The sequence below is a fragment of the Zophobas morio genome, unplaced genomic scaffold (assembly GCF_036711695.1).
Source record: "Zophobas morio isolate AGI-343-1 ecotype UQ-CSIRO unplaced genomic scaffold, CSIRO_AGI_Zmor_V1 ptg000014l, whole genome shotgun sequence".
In the NCBI taxonomy this organism is placed as follows: Eukaryota; Metazoa; Arthropoda; class Insecta; order Coleoptera; family Tenebrionidae; genus Zophobas; species Zophobas morio.
The window spans coordinates 9,221,574-9,246,441 of NW_026972119.1; the positions used below are offsets into that span (position 1 = coordinate 9,221,574).

A 24,868-nucleotide genomic window follows, 5' to 3' on the forward strand; every position below is an offset into this window, starting at 1 on the left:
AAAGTGTGCAAAATATGATCAGACTATACATGTAATTTATCCTTGCATTCATATTTTTTAGATTTGCTTTTACAGGGTGGGTCAAAAAAATTAATGAATCAGTCAATTTATTTTTGATCAAATAAAGAACGAGCCGTGACTTTCAGACTGAAAGCAATTTCATTAAAATGTCCCGTCACAGAACTCTAATGAGAAGAAACTATGATTGACATAGAGACACGGTTCTGAGAGCGAGGGAAGTACTGTCTAAACTCTTTAGACCAATTTTTTTGAAAATACACTAAGTTTTCGGACGGTTGCCAAACTTGCGCATTTACGAGGACATCTCTTAACAGTAAGGAAGTTTGGCACACAGGAGAACTTCATCTTTTTCAACTGCTGCAAATTCATCTAATTTTTTTTCGAAGTGGCCAACATAATTATAAAAAGAACTTTAACAAATGTGTTATAAATTAATATTTTTACTAAAAAAACTGTATTAATAACGAGGGTGCCAAATTTCCTGAATAGTAAGAAACATTTTCAACAACACATTTAAAATGTGAACAGTTTACATAGAAAAAAGGACAGAAAATGTGTTTGTGTAGTTCTCAACAAAATTTCTATATTAACACAAATTTGAAGATGTTTTTTCAACCAATTTTTGCAAATAATTTTCACACTTTTATTTGTCACTCCACCAATTGAGAAAACTTAACGAACACTGTATAGTTTCACTGCCTCACAGAGAAGGTTGAAGACATCTCAAAAAATTTTATTTCTAGTTCACAGTTTTTGATAAAATCACCATTTACTCCAGCAGCTGACCAATACTCCTCTGGCGAATAGTCGACAGAATTTAAAGGACAAGGAATTTTTTAAAATCAAAAACTAGTGAAAAATTGAAACGTCTTCACTGCCCATTTTTCACTCAAGAGTTCTAAAGTCTTCACACAATTTCAGTTGTTGAGAGTATTCATAGTCTCAGTGGTTGATTGGCACTCCTCTGGTGAATTTTCTGCTGAAGTTGATGGATACAAAATTTTCTCCACTAATTAGAAAGTTTAATTTTAAACAAGTGAACATCAATACAGTTGTTCAACAATATCGTGTCTGAAAAACTTGTACTGGACTGGATACCAAACAATATCATTTTTGATATTGTTTCAGTCTTTACTCTCAACTCCGAAAACTCACTTAAATTTGATTATTGTAAATAAGTATTTATACGTGATTATGGCTCGATCGAGTAATATTATGGCAAAAATAATAGTTTGACTAACCACAACTTTTAAAACATGCAAATGCAATGCCTGCCATGTGAATGTGCGAAAGTTCCTTTTAATGAGTAACATGTTTCGCATGGAGGCAGCACATTGCAGATTATCGACAAGCAAGCCAGGTTCTCATATGAAATAAGAAAACGTGTGCAACGATGTCAAATTTCACGTTTATTTATGCCAAAATTCCGCTTTGATGAAAGTGGCAATTTGGCACAGGTGCGAAAGTAACCACGAAGTTACCGAATTGCCTACAATATGCATGTTTTCGATGCCAAATTGCCGCCTAGATATATATATATATATATATACGTCAATAATAACTTTTGGCCTCGCGCCAGATTTAGGCAACAAGTAATGGGAGTATATGAAAACCACATCCTAGCCTCAAACCTGTCATATCAGTGTTCAAATTTGTATTTATGGTTGCATCATTTACAACAACCGAATGCTTGACACGTTGTAAAGTAGGTAAATATTTGGAGTTATAGTTTAAACTGTTTTCGAGTAAAAGAAAGAAAAAGTGGTAGGAATCAGTTTATTCAGAAACAATTTTTTGGAATTAAAACAGCCACATAGAGGCTGAAGAAATTAAGATAATCAAAGAGAAAAGAAAACAACTTAAAACTAGGAAAGCTTACTTCGTAGTAAGTGCAATTATATTCTATGAACATTTAATACTACTATAAAACACCAAAGTAGATTATTCATATTTCTTATGAAGTTAGAGATTGCAATTATTAACAAAGTTGACAACGTATGGATAAAGTTAAATATATATCTTTTAGTCAAAAGAGGTGTCTGCATAATTTGTTACAGTGTGTTTGCAGGTATATTTGTACAATGCAGCAGCTGCTGCATTCACTATCCAAATGTAATGTATAAATAATGATTTGTCTGGTGTATGGTGCGGTCTTAAAATTAGGTATTTTTACTATATTTCAATTGGATAAATATTTTTACACATATTTGTAAATTCTCGTGCTTTGCCAGTTTTAGACGTTGGAATTTTAATTATTAGCGTATCGTTTTTGTCTTGAATGCCGTCATTATTTTTCAATTTATCCATTCCACATGCTCCTACAACTTCTAATAAAAAATAAACCTAAAACATAATGATTTATAGACAATGTGATTGACCTTGTTTGAGATCACCTTTAACATCGTGTACATTTAATCACGGGCTTCTGTTAAAAATTTTGGTAAGTCTTCTCTTGTAAATATATTTGATTTCTTGGCAATGTAACCTATATTTTTTGCTTGAAAACTTGGTGTACTTAGATATATCTATGCTGTTTTTTATTAACAGAGTTGACTTTAACTACGACTATGCAGCCCAAAGTGTTAAAGATTTCACAGAATTTGCTTTTTCAGCGAAATACTCGTATGCAATGAGGTGTTCTCCATATATTTTGCATGGTTGTTTCTGCGCAAAAAAAAAAAAATTCATACCGCTTTTCATAAACTGTGGCTGAGTTTTTAGGTAATAAATTTGATATATTATCTGCCAGTTTTTGCAAGTTCGGTTGAATGCATGTAAACTGCTTGTTATTATTGCTATCCATCTCTATTTTGCAATTGCTGCAGATCTTTCTGCAAGCAAAAATATTAAAAGTGCCGAAAAATAAGAGGTATGCTTCATACTTTCATTTAAAATGGGCATGTAAGCTAATAATCTGTTCTGTAATAATAATAAAAGCTTATTATAGGTTATGTAGATACAAGAAAATTGTTCAAATTCTTCCTTTCCGCATACTCCTACAACTTCGAATAAAAAATATACCTAAAACATTATGTTTTATAGACAATGTGATTGACCTTCTTTGAGATTACCTTTGACATTAGGTACATTAATCACGGGCCTCTGTTAAAAATTTTCGTAAGTTTTCTCTTGTAAATATATTTGATTTCTGGGAAACATAACCTATATTTTTTGCTTGAGAACTTGGTGTACTTAGATTATATCTACTCTGTTTTATATTAACAGAGTTGACTTTAACAACGACTATGTAGCCCAAAATGTTGATTTCACAGAATTTTCTTTTTCAGCGAAATACTCGTATGCAAAATGAGATATTCTCCATATAATGTTTTCCATGGTTGTTTCTGCACCGAACAAAAACTTATTACAGGTTATGTGGATACACATTGTTCGCTGCCATAGAATGTCGCTGCACTTCAAGAAATCCGCTGTTGCCATGCAAGGTTGCGACGTTGCGAGATTACGCGCAAATTTAGTTAATAAATTATATTTATAAAATTAATAAACCGGATGTGTTTCTAATAACTAATAAAAAGGGTTATCAAAGAGTATAGAATTACTGCTAAACCGAAAAACAATTTATAACCTTGTAAAATGTAATTGTGGAGGTAGATAATACTAATATGACAACACCGCATTTAATTTCTGTGCCGATTTTTGAACATAGAAAAAGCACATTACTGCGCGATTTCGAAAAAAGAAACATTACTATTTTTTAGCAGCTTTTAACCTCTCTTTTTATATTTCTCCAAGAAAGGCGTACATGTCAATTTTAAAATACCAGTTTAAGTTGGAGTAAGAAATTTACTTTTATGGTTGTGTGTACAGGCACTTCTACAATTAGCAGTACAAGTTTTTGTTAATCTCTTAAATTATTTTTCTACTTATGGAGCCAATCTGGATATTTGCTTAAGGGTGTGCTTTAAATTTTAGGAATTAATATCTTGGAACGTCATGCATCGTTTCCATACATTTTTGAGCTTCTGTTTTATTTTCTAATCACTTGGAATTTCATTTCCAAAAACAAAAATTGTACTTGAAATGATAGATATGAAGCTCATTATTCCGAAACATGTAATTATAAGATCAAATGTTACTATGCATGAAATGTATTATTTGATATAAAGTAACTTTTGATATCGCATTCTTTAGATTTTTTTCATGGGTACTTTACAGTTAATAGTATCACCATGAAATTGTTTCTTAGATTTGTTTTTCTTTCTTCCGGTATTTGAATCACAATTTGATAATCTTAAAACAACGACAATTAATTTAACTTTAGCTTGAGTTGTGAACCTGAAAGTTGTTTTGTATGAATTTGTGTGACAAAAGTGTACTAAAGATGAAAATAATTACTTATACTCTTTTATAATCATTAATTACATTTGTAGCAATTTTTGGCCTCTCGTATTTTATATTATTTTATCCAAGAAACAAGCGAAATTTGAAAAACCAGTTTAATATTTTAATGGAGCAGTAATTATGAACCCAAATGTTGCTATGGATAAAAACTATTATTTGATTTAAATTAACTTTTGGAATCACAGTCTTTGGATTTTTTTCGTAGATACTCCACAGTAAACAACATAATTATAAATCTGTCCCTTTGATTTATTAATTTCTCAATCCGCCGATATTTGAAAGACGATTTGGTATTCTTAAAACAAGGGTTACTAATTTAATGTCCCCTTGGACTGTGAGCCTGAAAGTTGTTTTGTATGAATCCATATGGGGTCAAAGTGTACTAAAGATGAAAAGAATGACTTCGTTTATAGCAACTTTTGGCCTCTCGTGTTTAATATTTCTCCAAGAATGTTTTTAATTTTGTAAGATATTGGGCCAATAAAACATACACAGACAACATTATTTGCAATTCTTCCAACCACCTATGGATTCATAAAATATCAACTTTTGCATCTTTAATTGAAATATTGTTCAATTCTAATCTAAACCATGAAAACTATAATAAAGAACTTCAGTCCATAAAACAAATTGCAATAAATAATGACTTTAAAGTAAAATTAATCCACAATCTAATTGACAAAATAAGATACAAAATTAAAAAAAAAACAATGTTGCTCGTTGTTCAAAACGGACCATGATACTAAGGAAGACATAGGTAGATATTATTTTCTGGATTTTATTGAAACATTATCTTACAAAATTAAAAACATACTAAATAGAGTGAATAAAAATGTTAATATTTCATTTATAAAAATTAATTCAACCAGAAATCAGTTACTGAACAACAAAGATAAAATTACTTAACTAGATAAAGCCGGAGTCTATCAATTACAATTTGAATGTTGAGATTGTGCCTTAAATTTTACGAATCCATATCGTGAAATAATACACCTCATGAATTTCACCGGCTTGTGTTGAAATTTCGGGTTTCCAATTTTAAATTTATTAATCTAGTACTTCGTTCCAAAAACAAAATTGTGCCCGGAATGATGGGTTAATTACCTGTTTTCACATATACGAAGCGCACGAGTCCGAAAGTTACCTAACATGCAATTATGAGGCTAAATGTTGCTATGGATGAAAACTATTATTTGACTTAAAGTAACTTTTGGCATCACAGTCTTTAGATCTTTTTTCATAGGTATTTTACACTTAACAACATCATTATGAATTTATTTCTTAGATTTATTTCTCAATCCACCAATATTTGTCTTAACCTCATAGAAAATGTTTCGTCTTATGGAAAAAATCTGAATCTTTACACTTGGGGGTGTGCCTGAATATATAGCACCGAATATTGCCTCACATGAATTTTACTGCCTCGATTTGACCAAATTTTGGGTTTCCGATTTTAGATTTAATCATGTTCCTAGTACTTTAAGATATGTTAGCACATGAGTCCGAAATTATGAGGCCAAAAGTTTCTATGGATGAAAGCCATTATTTGATTTAAAGTAACTTTTGGCATCACAATCTTTAGATTTTTTTAATAGTTACTTCATAATTAATAACACAATTATGACTTTTTCTTGTAGGTTTATTTTTCTTATTTGTTATTAAAATAACTGCAATTAAGTTAATTTTAGCTTGGGTTGTAAGTTTGAAAGTTGTTTTCTACGATTCTGTGAGGCCAAAGTCTACAAAAGATGAAAATAATTTTAGGTTAGATAGTTCAACACTCTGCCAATTATTTATTTTTATTTATACTATTTTCGTGTGGTATAGCAAGAATAATGGTCAACAATCAAGTATTTTAGGCTCAAAAAACGGCAGATCAAATTCCTGATAATATTAACACTAATAAGTCTAAAAATTTAACCAAATATTGACTTTTTTAAAGTGTTATAGGTTTACTGACGAGGTGGCTGAGGAAGGGGATGAACCCTGAAACTGGTATCACCAAAATAGTATAAATAAAAATAAATAATTGGTTGATTGCAGAACTACCTAACCCAACTTTATACCCACGCAAATATGGAAACAAACATATCAAAATAATTGGCTCATTAATAGCAACTTTGGACCTGTCGTCCTTTATATTTGGCTAAGTAGCAAGTATTTAAAAAATGTAAATTATCACTTTAACTTTGAATAAAAAATATTTTTATGAATGCGTCTACAGATACTTCTACCATTCACAGTCTAATTTTGTTTTAACTTCATACAAAATGTTTCGTATTATGGAAAAAATCTGAATCTTTACACTTGGGGGTGTGCCTGAATATATAGCACCGAATATTGATTCACATGAATTTTACTGCCTCGATTTGACCAAATTTTGGGTTTCCGATTTTAGATTTATTTATGTACCTTGTACTTTAATGTATGTTAGCACATGAGTCCGAAAGTTATTCGTCATGTAATTATGAGGCCAAAAGTTTCTATGGATGAAAGCCATTATTTGATTTGAAGTAACTTTTGGCATCACAATCTTTAGATTTTTTTAATAGTTACTTCATAATTAATAACACAATGATGACTTTTTCTTGTAGGTTTATTTCTCTTATTTGTTATTAAAATAACTGCGATTAAGTTAATTTTAGCTTGGGTTGTAAGTTTGAAAGTTGTTCTCTACGATTCTGTGAGGCCAAAGTCTACAAAAGATGAAAATAATTTTAGGTTAGATAGTTCAACATTCAGCCAATTATTTATTTTTATTTATACTATTTTCGTGTGGTATAGCAAGAATAATGGTCAAAAATCAAGTATTTTAGGATCAAAAAACGGCACATCAATTTCCAGATAATATTAACACTAATAAGTCTAAAAATTTAACCAAATATTGACTTTTTTAAAGTGTTATAGGTTTACTGACGAGGTGGCTGAGGAAGGGGATGAACCCTGAAACTGGTATCACCAAAATAGTATAAATAAAAATAAATAATTGGTTGATTGCAGAACTACCTAACCCAACTTTATACCCACGCTAATATGGAAACAAACATGTCAAAATAATTAGCTCATTTATAGCAACTTTGGACCTGTCGTCCTTTATATTTGGCTAAGTAGCAAGTATTTAAAAAAATTTAAATTATCTCTTTAACTTTGAATAAAAAATATTTTTATGAATGCGTCTACAGATACTTCTACCATTCACAGTCGTAATTTTGTTTTAACTTCATACAAAATGTTTGGTTTTATGGAAAAAATCTGAATCTTTACACTTGGGGGTGTGCCTGAATATATAGCACCGAATATTGATTCACATGAATTTTACTGCCTCGATTTGACCAAATTTTGGGTTTCCGATTTTAGATTTATTTATGTACCTTGTACTTTAATGTATGTTAGCACATGAGTCCGAAAGTTATTCGTCATGTAATTATGAGGCCAAAAGTTTCTATGGATGAAAGCCATTATTTGATTTAAAGTAACTTTTGGCATCACAATCTTTAGATTTTTTTAATAGTTACTTCATAATTAATAACACAATTATGACTTTTTCTTGTAGGTTTATTTCTCTTATTTGTTATTAAAATAACTGCGATTAAGTTAATTTTAGCTTGGGTTGTAAGTTTGAAAGTTGTTCTCTACGATTCTGTGAGGCCAAAGTCTACAAAAGATGAAAATAATTTTAGGTTAGATAGTTCAACATTCAGCCAATTATTTATTTTTATTTATACTATTTTCCTGTGGTATAGCAAGAATAATGGTCAAAAATCAAGTATTTTAGGATCAAAAAACGGCACATCAATTTCCAGATAATATTAACACTAATAAGTCTAAAAATTTAACCAAATATTGACTTTTTTAAAGTGTTATAGGTTTACTGACGAGGTGGCTGAGGAAGGGGATGAACCCTGAAACTGGTATCACCAAAATAGTATAAATAAAAATAAATAATTGGTTGATTGCAGAACTACCTAACCCAACTTTATACCCACGCTAATATGGAAACAAACATGTCAAAATAATTAGCTCATTTATAGCAACTTTGGACCTGTCGTCCTTTATATTTGGCTAAGTAGCAAGTATTTAAAAAAATTTAAATTATCTCTTTAACTTTGAATAAAAAATATTTTTATGAATGCGTCTACAGATACTTCTACCATTCACAGTCGTAATTTTGTTTTAACTTCATTCAAAATGTTTGGTTTTATGGAAAAAATCTGAATCTTTACACTTGGGGGTGTGCCTGAATATATAGCACCGAATATTGATTCACATGAATTTTACTGCCTCGATTTGACCAAATTTTGGGTTTCCGATTTTAGATTTATTCATGTACCTTGTACTTTAATGTATGTTAGCACATGAGTCCGAAAGTTATTCGTCATGTAATTATGAGGCCAAAAGTTTCTATGGATGAAAGCCATTATTTGATTTAAAGTAACTTTTGGCATCACAATCTTTAGATTTTTTTAATAGTTACTTCATAATTAATAACACAATTATGACTTTTTCTTGTAGGTTTATTTTTCTTATTTGTTATTAAAATAACTGCAATTAAGTTAATTTTAGCTTGGGTTGTAAGTTTGAAAGTTGTTTTCTACGATTCTGTGAGGCCAAAGTCTACAAAAGATGAAAATAATTTTAGGTTAGATAGTTCAACACTCTGCCAATTATTTATTTTTATTTATACTATTTTCGTGTGGTATAGCAAGAATAATGGTCAACAATCAAGTATTTTAGGCTCAAAAAACGGCAGATCAAATTCCTGATAATATTAACACTAATAAGTCTAAAAATTTAACCAAATATTGACTTTTTTAAAGTGTTATAGGTTTACTGACGAGGTGGCTGAGGAAGGGGATGAACCCTGAAACTGGTATCACCAAAATAGTATAAATAAAAATAAATAATTGGTTGATTGCAGAACTACCTAACCCAACTTTATACCCACGCAAATATGGAAACAAACATATCAAAATAATTGGCTCATTAATAGCAACTTTGGACCTGTCGTCCTTTATATTTGGCTAAGTAGCAAGTATTTAAAAAATGTAAATTATCACTTTAACTTTGAATAAAAAATATTTTTATGAATGCGTCTACAGATACTTCTACCATTCACAGTCTAATTTTGTTTTAACTTCATACAAAATGTTTCGTATTATGGAAAAAATCTGAATCTTTACACTTGGGGGTGTGCCTGAATATATAGCACCGAATATTGATTCACATGAATTTTACTGCCTCGATTTGACCAAATTTTGGGTTTCCGATTTTAGATTTATTTATGTACCTTGTACTTTAATGTATGTTAGCACATGAGTCCGAAAGTTATTCGTCATGTAATTATGAGGCCAAAAGTTTCTATGGATGAAAGCCATTATTTGATTTGAAGTAACTTTTGGCATCACAATCTTTAGATTTTTTTAATAGTTACTTCATAATTAATAACACAATTATGACTTTTTCTTGTAGGTTTATTTCTCTTATTTGTTATTAAAATAACTGCGATTAAGTTAATTTTAGCTTGGGTTGTAAGTTTGAAAGTTGTTCTCTACGATTCTGTGAGGCCAAAGTCTACAAAAGATGAAAATAATTTTAGGTTAGATAGTTCAACATTCAGCCAATTATTTATTTTTATTTATACTATTTTCGTGTGGTATAGCAAGAATAATGGTCAAAAATCAAGTATTTTAGGATCAAAAAACGGCACATCAATTTCCAGATAATATTAACACTAATAAGTCTAAAAATCTAACCAAATATTGACATTTTTAATGTGTTATAAGTCTACTGACGAGGTGGCTGAGAAAGGGGATGAACCCTGAAACTGGTATCACCAAAATAGTATAAATAAAAATAAATAATTGGTTGATTGCAGAACTACCTAACCCAACTTTATACCCACGTTAATATGGAAACAAACATATCAAAATAATTGGCTCATTAATAGCAACTTTGGACCTGTCGTCCTTTATATTTGGCTAAGTAGCAAGTATTTAAAAAATGCAAATTATCACTTTAACTTTGAATAAAAAATATTTTTATGAATGCGTCTACAGATACTTCTACCATTCACAGTCTAATTTTGTTTTAACTTCATACAAAATGTTTCGTATTATGGAAAAAATCTGAATCTTTACACTTGGGGGTGTGCCTGAATATATAGCACCGAATATTGATTCACATGAATTTTACTGCCTCGATTTGACCAAATTTTGGGTTTCCGATTTTAGATTTATTCATGTACCTTGTACTTTAATGTATGTTAGCACATGAGTCCGAAAGTTATTCGTCATGTAACTATGAGGCCAAAAGTTTCTATGGATGAAAGCCATTATTTGATTTAAAGTAACTTTTGGCATCACAATCTTTAGATTTTTTTTAATAGTTACTTCATAATTAACAACACAATTATGACTTTTTCTTCTAGGTTTATTTCTCTTATTTGTTATTAAAATAACTGCTATTAAGTTAATTTTAGCTTGGGTTGTAAGTTTGAAAGTTGTTCTCTACGATTCTGTGAGGCCAAAGTCTACAAAAGATGAAAATAATTTTAGGTTAGATAGTTCAACATTCAGCCAATTATTTATTTTTATTTATAATATTTTCGTGTGGTATAGCAAGAATAATGGTCAAAAATCAAGTATTTTAGGATCAAAAAACGGCACATCAATTTCCAGATAATATTAACACTAATAAGTCTAAAAATCTAACCAAATATTGACTTTTTTAAAGTGTTATAAGTTTACTGACGAGGTGGCTGAGAAAGGGGATGAACCCTGAAACTGGTATCACCAAAATAGTATAAATAAAAATAAATAATTGGTTGATTGCAGAACTACCTAACCCAACTTTATACCCACTCTAATATGGAAACACACATATCAAAATAATTAGCTCATTTATAGCAACTTTCGAACTCTCGTATTTTATATTTGTCTAAGTAGCAAGTACTTAAAAAATTTAAATTATCACTTTAACTTTGAATAAAAAACTATTTTTATGAATGCGTCTACAGATTCTTCTACCATTCACAGTCTAATTTTGTACTAACTTCATACAAAATGTTTCGTATTATGGAAAAAATCTGAATATTTACACTTGGGGGTGTGCCTGAATATATAGCACCGAATATTGATTCACATGAATTTTACTGCCTCGATTTGACCAAATTTTGGGTTTCCGATTTTAGATTTATTCATGTACCTTGTACTTTAATGTATGTTAGCACATGAGTCCGAAAGTTATTCGTCATGTAATTATGAGGCCAAAAGTTTCTATGGATGAAAGCCATTATTTGATTTAAAGTAACTTTTGGCATCACAATCTTTAGATTTTTTTAATAGTTACTTCATAATTAATAACACAATTATGACTTTTTCTTGTAGGTTTATTTCTCTTATTTGTTATTAAAATAACTGCTATTAAGTTAATTTTAGCTTGGGTTGTAAGTTTGAAAGTTGTTCTCTACGATTCTGTGAGGCCAAAGTCTACAAAAGATGAAAATAATTTTAGGTTAGATAGTTCAACATTCAGCCAATTATTTATTTTTATTTATACTATTTTCGTGTGGTATAGCAAGAATAATGGTCAAAAATCAAGTATTTTAGGATCAAAAAACGGCACATCAATTTCCAGATAATATTAACACTAATAAGTCTAAAAATCTAACCAAATATTGACTTTTTTAAAGTGTCATAGGTTTACTGACGAGGTGGCTGAGAAAGGGGATGAACCCTGAAACTGGTATCACCAAAATAGTATAAATAAAAATAAATAATTGGTTGATTGCAGAACTACCTAACCCAACTTTATACCCACTCTAATATGGAAACACACATATCCAAATAATTAGCTCATTTATAGCAACTTTCGAACTCTCGTGTTTTATATTTGTCTAAGTAGCAAGTACTTAAAAAATTTAAATTATCACTTTAACTTTGAATAAAAAAATATTTTTATGAATGCGTCTACAGATTCTTCTACCATTCACAGTCTAATTTTGTCTTAACTTCATACAAAATGTTTCGTATTATGGAAAAAATCTGAATATTTACACTTGGGGTGTGCCTGAATATATAGCACCGAATATTGATTCACATGAATTTTACTGCCTCGATTTGACCAAATTTTGGGTTTCCGATTTTAGATTTATTCATGTACCTTATACTTTAATGTATGTTAGCACATGAGTCCGAAAGTCGTTGGTCATGTAATTATGAGGCCAAAAGTTTCTATGGATGAAAGCCATTATTTGATTTAAAGTAACTTTTGGCATCACAATCTTTAGATTTTTTTAATAGTTACTTCATAATTAATAACACAATTATGACTTTTTCTTGTAGGTTTATTTCTCTTATTTGTTATTAAAATAACTGCTATTAAGTTAATTTTAGCTTGGGTTGTAAGTTTCAAAGTTGTTCTCTACGATTCTGTGAGGCCAAAGTCTACAAAAGATGAAAATAATTTTAGGTTAGATAGTTCAACATTCAGCCAATTATTTATTTTTATTTATACTATTTTCGTGTGGTATATCAAGAATAATGGTCAAAAATCAAGTATTTTAGGATCAAAAAACGGCACATCAATTTCCAGATAATATTAACACTAATAAGTCTAAAAATCTAACCAAATATTGACTTTTTTAAAGTGTTATAAGTTTACTGACGAGGTGGCTGAGAAAGGGGATGAACCCTGAAACTGGTATCACCAAAATAGTATAAATAAAAATAAATAATTGGTTGATTGCAGAACTACCTAACCCAACTTTATACCCACTCTAATATGGAAACACACATATCAAAATAATTAGCTCATTTATAGCAACTTTCGAACTCTCGTATTTTATATTTGTCTAAGTAGCAAGTACTTAAAAAATTTAAATTATCACTTTAACTTTGAATAAAAAACTATTTTTATGAATGCGTCTACAGATTCTTCTACCATTCACAGTCTAATTTTGTACTAACTTCATACAAAATGTTTCGTATTATGGAAAAAATCTGAATATTTACACTTGGGGGTGTGCCTGAATATATAGCACCGAATATTGATTCACATGAATTTTACTGCCTCGATTTGACCAAATTTTGGGTTTCCGATTTTAGATTTATTCATGTACCTTGTACTTTAATGTATGTTAGCACATGAGTCCGAAAGTTATTCGTCATGTAATTATGAGGCCAAAAGTTTCTATGGATGAAAGCCATTATTTGATTTAAAGTAACTTTTGGCATCACAATCTTTAGATTTTTTTAATAGTTACTTCATAATTAATAACACAATTATGACTTTTTCTTGTAGGTTTATTTCTCTTATTTGTTATTAAAATAACTGCTATTAAGTTAATTTTAGCTTGGGTTGTAAGTTTGAAAGTTCTTTTCTACGATTCTGTGAGGCCAAAGTCTACAAAAGATGAAAATAATTTTAGGTTAGATAGTTCAACATTCAGCCAATTATTTATTTTTATTTATACTATTTTCGTGTGGTATAGCAAGAATAATGGTCAAAAATCAAGTATTTTAGGATCAAAAAACGGCACATCAATTTCCAGATAATATTAACACTAATAAGTCTAAAAATCTAACCAAATATTGACTTTTTTAAAGTGTCATAGGTTTACTGACGAGGTGGCTGAGAAAGGGGATGAACCCTGAAACTGGTATCACCAAAATAGTATAAATAAAAATAAATAATTGGTTGATTGCAGAACTACCTAACCCAACTTTATACCCACTCTAATATGGAAACACACATATCAAAATAATTAGCTCATTTATAGCAACTTTCGAACTCTCGTGTTTTATATTTGTCTAAGTAGCAAGTACTTAAAAAATTTAAATTATCACTTTAACTTTGAATAAAAAAATATTTTTATGAATGCGTCTACAGATTCTTCTACCATTCACAGTCTAATTTTGTCTTAACTTCATACAAAATGTTTCGTATTATGGAAAAAATCTGAATATTTACACTTGGGGTGTGCCTGAATATATAGCACCGAATATTGATTCACATGAATTTTACTGCCTCGATTTGACCAAATTTTGGGTTTCCGATTTTAGATTTATTCATGTACCTTATACTTTAATGTATGTTAGCACATGAGTCCGAAAGTCGTTGGTCATGTAATTATGAGGCCAAAAGTTTCTATGGATGAAAGCCATTATTTGATTTAAAGTAACTTTTGGCATCACAATCTTTAGATTTTTTTAATAGTTACTTCATAATTAATAACACAATTATGACTTTTTCTTGTAGGTTTATTTCTCTTATTTGTTATTAAAATAACTGCTATTAAGTTAATTTTAGCTTGGGTTGTAAGTTTCAAAGTTGTTCTCTACGATTCTGTGAGGCCAAAGTCTACAAAAGATGAAAATAATTTTAGGTTAGATAGTTCAACATTCAGCCAATTATTTATTTTTATTTATACTATTTTCGTGTGGTATATCAAGAATAATGGTCAAAAATCAAGTATTTTAGGATCAAAAAACGGCACATCAATTTCCAGATAATATTAACACTAATAAGTCTAAAAATCTAACCAAATATTGACTTTTTTAAAGTGTTATAAGTTTACTGACGAGGTGGCTGAGAAAGGGGATGAACCCTGAAACTGGTATCACCAAAATAGTATAAATAAAAATAAATAATTGGTTGATTGCAGAACTACCTAACCCAACTTTATACCCACTCTAATATGGAAACACACATATCAAAATAATTAGCTCATTTATAGCAACTTTCGAACTCTCGTATTTTATATTTGTCTAAGTAGCAAGTACTTAAAAAATTTAAATTATCACTTTAACTTTGAATAAAAAACTATTTTTATGAATGCGTCTACAGATTCTTCTACCATTCACAGTCTAATTTTGTACTAACTTCATACAAAATGTTTCGTATTATGGAAAAAATCTGAATATTTACACTTGGGGGTGTGCCTGAATATATAGCACCGAATATTGATTCACATGAATTTTACTGCCTCGATTTGACCAAATTTTGGGTTTCCGATTTTAGATTTATTCATGTACCTTGTACTTTAATGTATGTTAGCACATGAGTCCGAAAGTTATTCGTCATGTAATTATGAGGCCAAAAGTTTCTATGGATGAAAGCCATTATTTGATTTAAAGTAACTTTTGGCATCACAATCTTTAGATTTTTTTAATAGTTACTTCATAATTAATAACACAATTATGACTTTTTCTTGTAGGTTTATTTCTCTTATTTGTTATTAAAATAACTGCTATTAAGTTAATTTTAGCTTGGGTTGTAAGTTTGAAAGTTCTTTTCTACGATTCTGTGAGGCCAAAGTCTACAAAAGATGAAAATAATTTTAGGTTAGATAGTTCAACACTCTGCCAATTATTTATTTTTATTTATACTATTTTCGTGTGGTATAGCAAGAATAATGGTCAACAATCAAGTATTTTAGGCTCAAAAAACGGCAGATCAAATTCCTGATAATATTAACACTAATAAGTCTAAAAATTTAACCAAATATTGACTTTTTTAAAGTGTCATAGGTTTACTGACGAGGTGGCTGAGGAAGGGGATGAACCCTGAAACTGGTATCACCAAAATAGTATAAATAAAAATAAATAATTGGTTGATTGCAGAACTACCTAACCCAAATTTATACCCACGCTAATATGGAAACAAACATTTCAAAATAATTAGCTCATTTATAGCAACTTTGGACCTGTCGTCCTTTATATTTGGCTAAGTAGCAAGTATTTAAAAAATTTTAATTATCACTTTAACTTTGAATAAAAAATATTTTTATGAATGCGTCTACAGATACTTCTACCATTCACAGTCGTAATTTTGTCTTAACCTTATAGAAAATGTTTCGTTTTATGGAAAAAATCTGAATCTTTACACTTGGGGGTGTGCCTGAATATATAGCACCGAATATTGATTCACATGAATTTTACTGCCTCGATTTGACCAAATTTTGGGTTTCCGATTTTAGATTTATTCATGTACCTTGTACTTTAATGTATGTTAGCACATGAGTCCGAAAGTTATTCGTCATGTAACTATGAGGCCAAAAGTTTCTATGGATGAAAGCCATTATTTGATTTAAAGTAACTTTTGGCATCACAATCTTTAGATTTTTTTAATAGTTACTTCATAATTAACAACACAATTATGACTTTTTCTTGTAGGTTTATTTCTCTTATTTGTTATTAAAATAACTGCTATTAAGTTAATTTTAGCTTGGGTTGTAAGTTTGAAAGTTGTTCTCTACGATTCTGTGAGGCCAAAGTCTACAAAAGATGAAAATAATTTTAGGTTAGATAGTTCAACATTCAGCCAATTATTTATTTTTATTTATACTATTTTCGTGTGGTATAGCAAGAATAATGGTCAAAAATCAAGTATTTTAGGATCAAAAAACGGCACATCAATTTCCAGATAATATTAACACTAATAAGTCTAAAAATCTAACCAAATATTGACTTTTTTAAAGTGTCATAGGTTTACTGACGAGGTGGCTGAGAAAGGGGATGAACCCTGAAACTGGTATCACCAAAATAGTATAAATAAAAATAAATAATTGGTTGATTGCAGAACTACCTAACCCAACTTTATACCCACTCTAATATGGAAACACACATATCAAAATAATTAGCTCATTTATAGCAACTTTCGAACTCTCGTGTTTTATATTTGTCTAAGTAGCAAGTACTTAAAAAATTTAAATTATCACTTTAACTTTGAATAAAAAAATATTTTTATGAATGCGTCTACAGATTCTTCTACCATTCACAGTCTAATTTTGTCTTAACTTCATACAAAATGTTTCGTATTATGGAAAAAATCTGAATATTTACACTTGGGGTGTGCCTGAATATATAGCACCGAATATTGATTCACATGAATTTTACTGCCTCGATTTGACCAAATTTTGGGTTTCCGATTTTAGATTTATTCATGTACCTTATACTTTAATGTATGTTAGCACATGAGTCCGAAAGTCGTTGGTCATGTAATTATGAGGCCAAAAGTTTCTATGGATGAAAGCCATTATTTGATTTAAAGTAACTTTTGGCATCACAATCTTTAGATTTTTTTAATAGTTACTTCATAATTAATAACACAATTATGACTTTTTCTTGTAGGTTTATTTCTCTTATTTGTTATTAAAATAACTGCTATTAAGTTAATTTTAGCTTGGGTTGTAAGTTTCAAAGTTGTTCTCTACGATTCTGTGAGGCCAAAGTCTACAAAAGATGAAAATAATTTTAGGTTAGATAGTTCAACATTCAGCCAATTATTTATTTTTATTTATACTATTTTCGTGTGGTATATCAAGAATAATGGTCAAAAATCAAGTATTTTAGGATCAATGTTCAGTTTACCTGAACAGGGGTTTGGGCGTAGCCAATTTGTCCACCCTACTCCCACCCGTTTTAGGGTAGTTTACCTAATTTTATTATTTCATGCTTTCGGGGAGTCGTCGAGAAGTATCGAGAGGGTAAAGACGTGCCGACCCGAGAGACCGGTAATTTTATATTATTTGTGCGTTATTAAATAAACCGTGTAACTACGAGTAAAAGGTGATTTTTATTTCGCGCAAAACATTTTGGTCCTTCGAGCCGGATTTCTCGCGGAATTAGTGGTACTGTTCTCGCCTGTATCGTCGATAAAAGCTTCACGTCCAAGACACTCTTGAGCATCGTGGCATCCAACGACGACAGCATCCCCAGAACTTCTGCAACAGCTTCACGTCCAAGGCAATCTTGAGCATCGTGACATCTGACGACGACACATCGCCAGACTGTAGAGGACTACAACAACATCGCCAGACCGTAGACGACTTCTTCGGCAGCTTCACGTCCAGGGCAATCTTGAGCATCGTGACATCTGACGACAACCAGTAAGTGCAGTTCATTCCTTTTTCATTAGTCCTTTATTTCGTATCAGTGTTAAGTAGATTATCGTTGAATCATTAGTGAACAATGACTACTGAAAAACTTTCTGGTTTAAATATTAAGCGGAGAACGCTAAAACGCAAATTATCTATGGCTCAAAACGTAATAAACGATTTAAAGTCATCTAAAGAAAGTACAGCTTGTTTGTCAATAGTACAAGTATGTTTGACTATAACCAGGTCAATTTATGACGAATTTTTCGACATTCAAAGTCAAATTGAGGAACTGGAAATTATTTTAAAACAAACATCTACGGCAGATCAGCGTATCACTTTTGACAAGGAATTTTATATCGTTATGTGCGAATTAAAGGCATTGGAAGCCAAATATTCAGCCAAATCTGTAAAAAAATATGATATTCCTATCGTTCAAAATAGCGCTGTTAATGTAAAACTGCCAGAATTAACATTTAGAGTAGCAGCAAAATCAACAAATAAAAACAAGAAAACAAATTTAATTACCAATTCAAACAGATCAGTAATGTGCCCATATTGTTCTGACCCTCATAATTTATTTTGTTGCGCAAAATTCATTAACCTAACGGTAACAGATAGGTTAAAGATCGTGAGCTCCAAAAAACTATGTTCTAATTGTTTTCAGAACAGTCATAAAGTTACGGAATGTAAATCATCGTATGTCTGTAAAATTTGTAAAGGACATCACAATACGTTGTTGCATGTAGACAATCCCGAGCCGAACGAAATACCAAGTACTAGTACTGACAATAATCAAGTCGAATCAGATCAATCCGTTGTTCTTAAGGGAAATTCTCAACAAGTTTATTTTAGTAAAGTACTTCCAACAGCCCAAGTACAAATTTATGGCAAATTTGGAAATAAACCTCAAGTGCGGCCACTGTTAGATAGTGGCTCCGAATTAAATTTTATTTCAGAGCGAAAATTATTAAATCTTAAATCACAACCGAACGTTTTGTCAATCGCTGGTGTCAACCGTTGTAATACTAGTGCCTCACAATTAGCAAGTATTAAAATTAATTCTAATTACCGACATTATGATTTAAACCTTTCATGTGTTATTTTGCCACAAATCTCGGAATTTTTACCATCCAGGTCATTTTCAATCGCTAATTTAGAATTTCCGCACCACAACAAATCACCAGATCCTGCATTTCATGTCAAAGGGACGATAGATTTATTGTTAGGTGCTCAAGCCTTCTTCGAAATTTTACAGCCTAATCGGAGATGTTTGAATAAGGATTTTATTCTACAGGAAACTAAATTCGGTTGGGTAGTGGTTAATGCTCATGGAGATAATCCGGGGGTTGTAAAACAGGGTTCTTCTTATTATGTCCAACCCGTCCTAGAACAGATGGTTGGAAAGTTTTGGCAATTAAATAAATTTAAAACTTCCGCAAAACCTCAATCGGCCGACGAAATCCTGTGCGAAAAGAAATTTATGGAGGGTCATAAACGCTTAGAAATGGGAAGGTATTCGGTACCACTTCCGTTCAAGGCGGAAAACCCAAACTTAGGTACATCTCGGGATGGTGCCATAAAACGTTTTAAATCTTTAGAATGTAAATTCCGAAAGGATGAGAATTTTAAGTTATCCTTTTCGGCAGTAATTACAAAGTATTTACAACAAGGTCATGCGGTACAAGTTCCTGAAAACGAAATTGATAATCCACGTAATTATTTACCACACCACGGTGTTCTTAAAGAAAGTACCACAACACAATTACGTATTGTGTTTAACGCATCATTTAGATCATCTAATCATAAAAGCTTAAATGACGAGTTATTAGTTGGTCCAAAAATCCACTCGTTTTTATATCCAATTTTATTACGTGAAAATGTCACACATTCTGATGATCTTAAGGTACTAACAAATATTATTTTCGAAATTGAAGAACGACGTCAGGCCGTCTATTCAAAGGCAGTAGTACACAATAAAGGTCAATCACCATCAGATTTATTATTAAGGTACTCATCATTTTCAAAATTAATTAAGGTAGTAGCCTTTTCTTTACGATTTTTGTACCATATTATAAAATTAATTGTACAGCAGACACACTTGCGTCAGTTACATGCTGGTCCGCAAGCGACTTTAGCAGTTATTAGAGAAATATATTGGCCTATCGGCAGACGTGACATAATTAGAAAAATTCTCCACGAATGTGTACTTTCCAGACGTTCGAAACCGATTCCCTACGAAGAAATAATGGGAAATTTACTCGAAGGTAGAGTAAATCTAGTACGACCATTTCTTAATTGTGGGGTCGATTACGCCGGCCCAATTCTAATCCGAGAAGGGAGGGGTCGTGGAAAAAAGTCTTATATTTGTTTGTTTGTTTGTTTTGCCACCAAGGCAATTCACCTAAAATTAGTCACCGACTGTAATTCGTCAGCCTTTATTGGAGCCTTCAAAAAATTTATGTCTCGAAGAGAGAAACCTTCAAATATTTACTACGATAACGCATTAAATGTTAAGGGAGCCAATCGCGAATTACGAGTCATACATTTCGGTGTTATTAAATCTGATGCATTTTATCCCACCTCGTTCAACACACGTTGGTGGAATTTGGGAAGCAGGTATTAAGACCATTAAATATCATTATAACGAGTTATAGGGCAGTCATTGTTCACATATGAAGGAATGTATACCTATTTGACATTGATCGAGGCGTGTCTTAACTCTCAACCTATAACTCCCATTATCCTCAAATCCCGACGATCTATCCGCACTTACCCCTGGCCATTTTTTGATCGGTACTGCACTTACGTCACTTGCCGAACTTGATGTGGGCGACATCGTCATCGTGCACGAGGATAACGTGCCCCCGTTGTGTTGGTGTCTCGGTCGAGTTGAAATCATACATCCCGGTCGTGATGGTAAAATAAGGACTGTGTCAGTGCGAACCAGAAACGGGATAGTGCAAAGATCAGTGCGGAAATTAAGCCCGTTACCAATTTAATGCGCAATTGGGCTATAGATGTGTATATATATCTCATTTTATTATTGGACTCTTGTTAATTTCAATTTAATTCCTGTTATATGATCTTAGTTGACATGTATTCATTTAATTAGGCATTTTTGTTTCTTTATTATTATGTATTATTTATCTTAATAAGTAGGTCATCCTTGAAGTTAGTACTTCAACGGGGGGACTATGTTCAGTTTACCTGAACAGGGGTTTGGGCGTAGCCAATTTGTCCACCCTACTCCCACCCGTTTTAGGGTAGTTTACCTAATTTTATTATTTCATGCTCTCGGGGAGTCGTCGAGAAGTATCGAGAGGGTAAAGACGTGCCCACCCGAGAGACCGGCATTTTATATTATTTGTGCGTTATTAAATAAACCGTGTAACTAAAAGGTGATTTTTATTTCGCGCAAAACAATCAAAAAACGGCACATCAATTTCCAGATAATATTAACACTAATAAGTCTAAAAATCTAACCAAATATTGACTTTTTTAAAGTGTTATAAGTTTACTGACGAGGTGGCTGAGAAAGGGGATGAACCCTGAAACTGGTATCACCAAAATAGTATAAATAAAAATAAATAATTGGTTGATTGCAGAACTACCTAACCCAACTTTATACCCACTCTAATATGGAAACACACATATCAAAATAATTAGCTCATTTATAGCAACTTTCGAACTCTCGTATTTTATATTTGTCTAAGTAGCAAGTACTTAAAAAATTTAAATTATCACTTTAACTTTGAATAAAAAACTATTTTTATGAATGCGTCTACAGATTCTTCTACCATTCACAGTCTAATTTTGTACTAACTTCATACAAAATGTTTCGTATTATGGAAAAAATCTGAATATTTACACTTGGGGGTGTGCCTGAATATATAGCACCGAATATTGATTCACATGAATTTTACTGCCTCGATTTGACCAAATTTTGGGTTTCCGATTTTAGATTTATTCATGTACCTTGTACTTTAATGTATGTTAGCACATGAGTCCGAAAGTTATTCGTCATGTAATTATGAGGCCAAAAGTTTCTATGGATGAAAGCCATTATTTGATTTAAAGTAACTTTTGGCATCACAATCTTTAGATTTTTTTAATAGTTACTTCATAATTAATAACACAATTATGACTTTTTCTTGTAGGTTTATTTCTCTTATTTGTTATTAAAATAACTGCTATTAAGTTAATTTTAGCTTGGGTTGTAAGTTTGAAAGTTCTTTTCTACGATTCTGTGAGGCCAAAGTCTACAAAAGATGAAAATAATTTTAGGTTAGATAGTTCAACACTCTGCCAATTATTTATTTTTATTTATACTATTTTCGTGTGGTATAGCAAGAATAATGGTCAACAATCAAGTATTTTAGGCTCAAAAAACGGCAGATCAAATTCCTGATAATATTAACACTAATAAGTCTAAAAATTTAACCAAATATTGACTTTTTTAAAGTGTCATAGGTTTACTGACGAGGTGGCTGAGGAAGGGGATGAACCCTGAAACTGGTATCACCAAAATAGTATAAATAAAAATAAATAATTGGTTGATTGCAGAACTACCTAACCCAAATTTATACCCACGCTAATATGGAAACAAACATTTCAAAATAATTAGCTCATTTATAGCAACTTTGGACCTGTCGTCCTTTATATTTGGCTAAGTAGCAAGTATTTAAAAAATTTTAATTATCACTTTAACTTTGAATAAAAAATATTTTTATGAATGCGTCTACAGATACTTCTACCATTCACAGTCGTAATTTTGTCTTAACCTTATAGAAAATGTTTCGTTTTATGGAAAAAATCTGAATCTTTACACTTGGGGGTGTGCCTGAATATATAGCACCGAATATTGGTTCACATGAATTTTACTGCCTCGATTTGACCAAATTTTGGGTTTCCGATTTTAGATTTATTCATGTACCTTGTACTTTAATGTATGTTAGCACATGAGTCCGAAAGTTATTCGTCATGTAACTATGAGGCCAAAAGTTTCTATGGATGAAAGCCATTATTTGATTTAAAGTAACTTTTGGCATCACAATCTTTAGATTTTTTTAATAGTTACTTCATAATTAACAACACAATTATGACTTTTTCTTCTAGGTTTATTTCTCTTATTTGTTATTAAAATAACTGCTATTAAGTTAATTTTAGCTTGGGTTGTAAGTTTGAAAGTTGTTCTCTACGATTCTGTGAGGCCAAAGTCTACAAAAGATGAAAATAATTTTAGGTTAGATAGTTCAACATTCAGCCAATTATTTATTTTTATTTATAATATTTTCGTGTGGTATAGCAAGAATAATGGTCAAAAATCAAGTATTTTAGGATCAAAAAACGGCACATCAATTTCCAGATAATGTTAACACTAATAAGTCTAAAAATCTAACCAAATATTGACTTTTTTAAAGTGTTATAAGTTTACTGACGAGGTGGCTGAGAAAGGGGATGAACCCTGAAACTGGTATCACCAAAATAGTATAAATAAAAATAAATAATTGGTTGATTGCAGAACTACCTAACCCAACTTTATACCCACTCTAATATGGAAACACACATATCAAAATAATTAGCTCATTTATAGCAACTTTCGAACTCTCGTATTTTATATTTGTCTAAGTAGCAAGTACTTAAAAAATTTAAATTATCACTTTAACTTTGAATAAAAAACTATTTTTATGAATGCGTCTACAGATTCTTCTACCATTCACAGTCTAATTTTGTACTAACTTCATACAAAATGTTTCGTATTATGGAAAAAATCTGAATATTTACACTTGGGGGTGTGCCTGAATATATAGCACCGAATATTGATTCACATGAATTTTACTGCCTCGATTTGACCAAATTTTGGGTTTCCGATTTTAGATTTATTCATGTACCTTGTACTTTAATGTATGTTAGCACATGAGTCCGAAAGTTATTCGTCATGTAATTATGAGGCCAAAAGTTTCTATGGATGAAAGCCATTATTTGATTTAAAGTAACTTTTGGCATCACAATCTTTAGATTTTTTTAATAGTTACTTCATAATTAATAACACAATTATGACTTTTTCTTGTAGGTTTATTTCTCTTATTTGTTATTAAAATAACTGCTATTAAGTTAATTTTAGCTTGGGTTGTAAGCTTGAAAGTTGTTCTCTACGATTCTGTGAGGCCAAAGTCTACAAAAGATGAAAATAATTTTAGGTTAGATAGTTCAACATTCAGCCAATTATTTATTTTTATTTATACTATTTTCGTGTGGTATAGCAAGAATAATGGTCAAAAATCAAGTATTTTAGGATCAAAAAACGGCACATCAATTTCCAGATAATATTAACACTAATAAGTCTAAAAATCTAACCAAATATTGACTTTTTTAAAGTGTCATAGGTTTACTGACGAGGTGGCTGAGAAAGGGGATGAACCCTGAAACTGGTATCACCAAAATAGTATAAATAAAAATAAATAATTGGTTGATTGCAGAACTACCTAAACCAAATTTATACCCACGCTAATATGGAAACAAACATATTAAAATAATTAGCTCATTTATAGCAACTTTGGACCTATCTTCCTTTATATTTGGCTAAGTAGCAAGTATTTAAAAAAT

General features: G+C 30.8%; 1 protein-coding gene and 1 long non-coding RNA gene across 4 annotated transcripts in view; both read right to left on the reverse strand.

The window, feature by feature from the left end:
* The window catches only part of Su(var)3-3 (Suppressor of variegation 3-3), a 597,292-nt gene that overhangs the window by 471,126 nt on the left and 101,298 nt on the right, over positions 1-24,868 (reverse strand). The gene's annotated exons all lie outside the window — the stretch shown is intronic.
* LOC135129264 (uncharacterized) lies at positions 2,288-5,926 on the reverse strand. Of its 3 annotated transcripts, none has more exons than XR_010280538.1 (3): positions 3,093-5,920; positions 2,904-3,042; positions 2,288-2,852 (listed from the first exon to the last, which is right to left on the reverse strand). It is a non-coding gene; the product is annotated as an uncharacterized LOC135129264 (long non-coding RNA). The 3 variants fall into 3 exon arrangements; XR_010280537.1 differs by having other exon boundaries at positions 2,288-2,364; positions 2,415-3,042; positions 3,093-5,905; XR_010280536.1 differs by having other exon boundaries at positions 2,288-3,042; positions 3,093-5,926.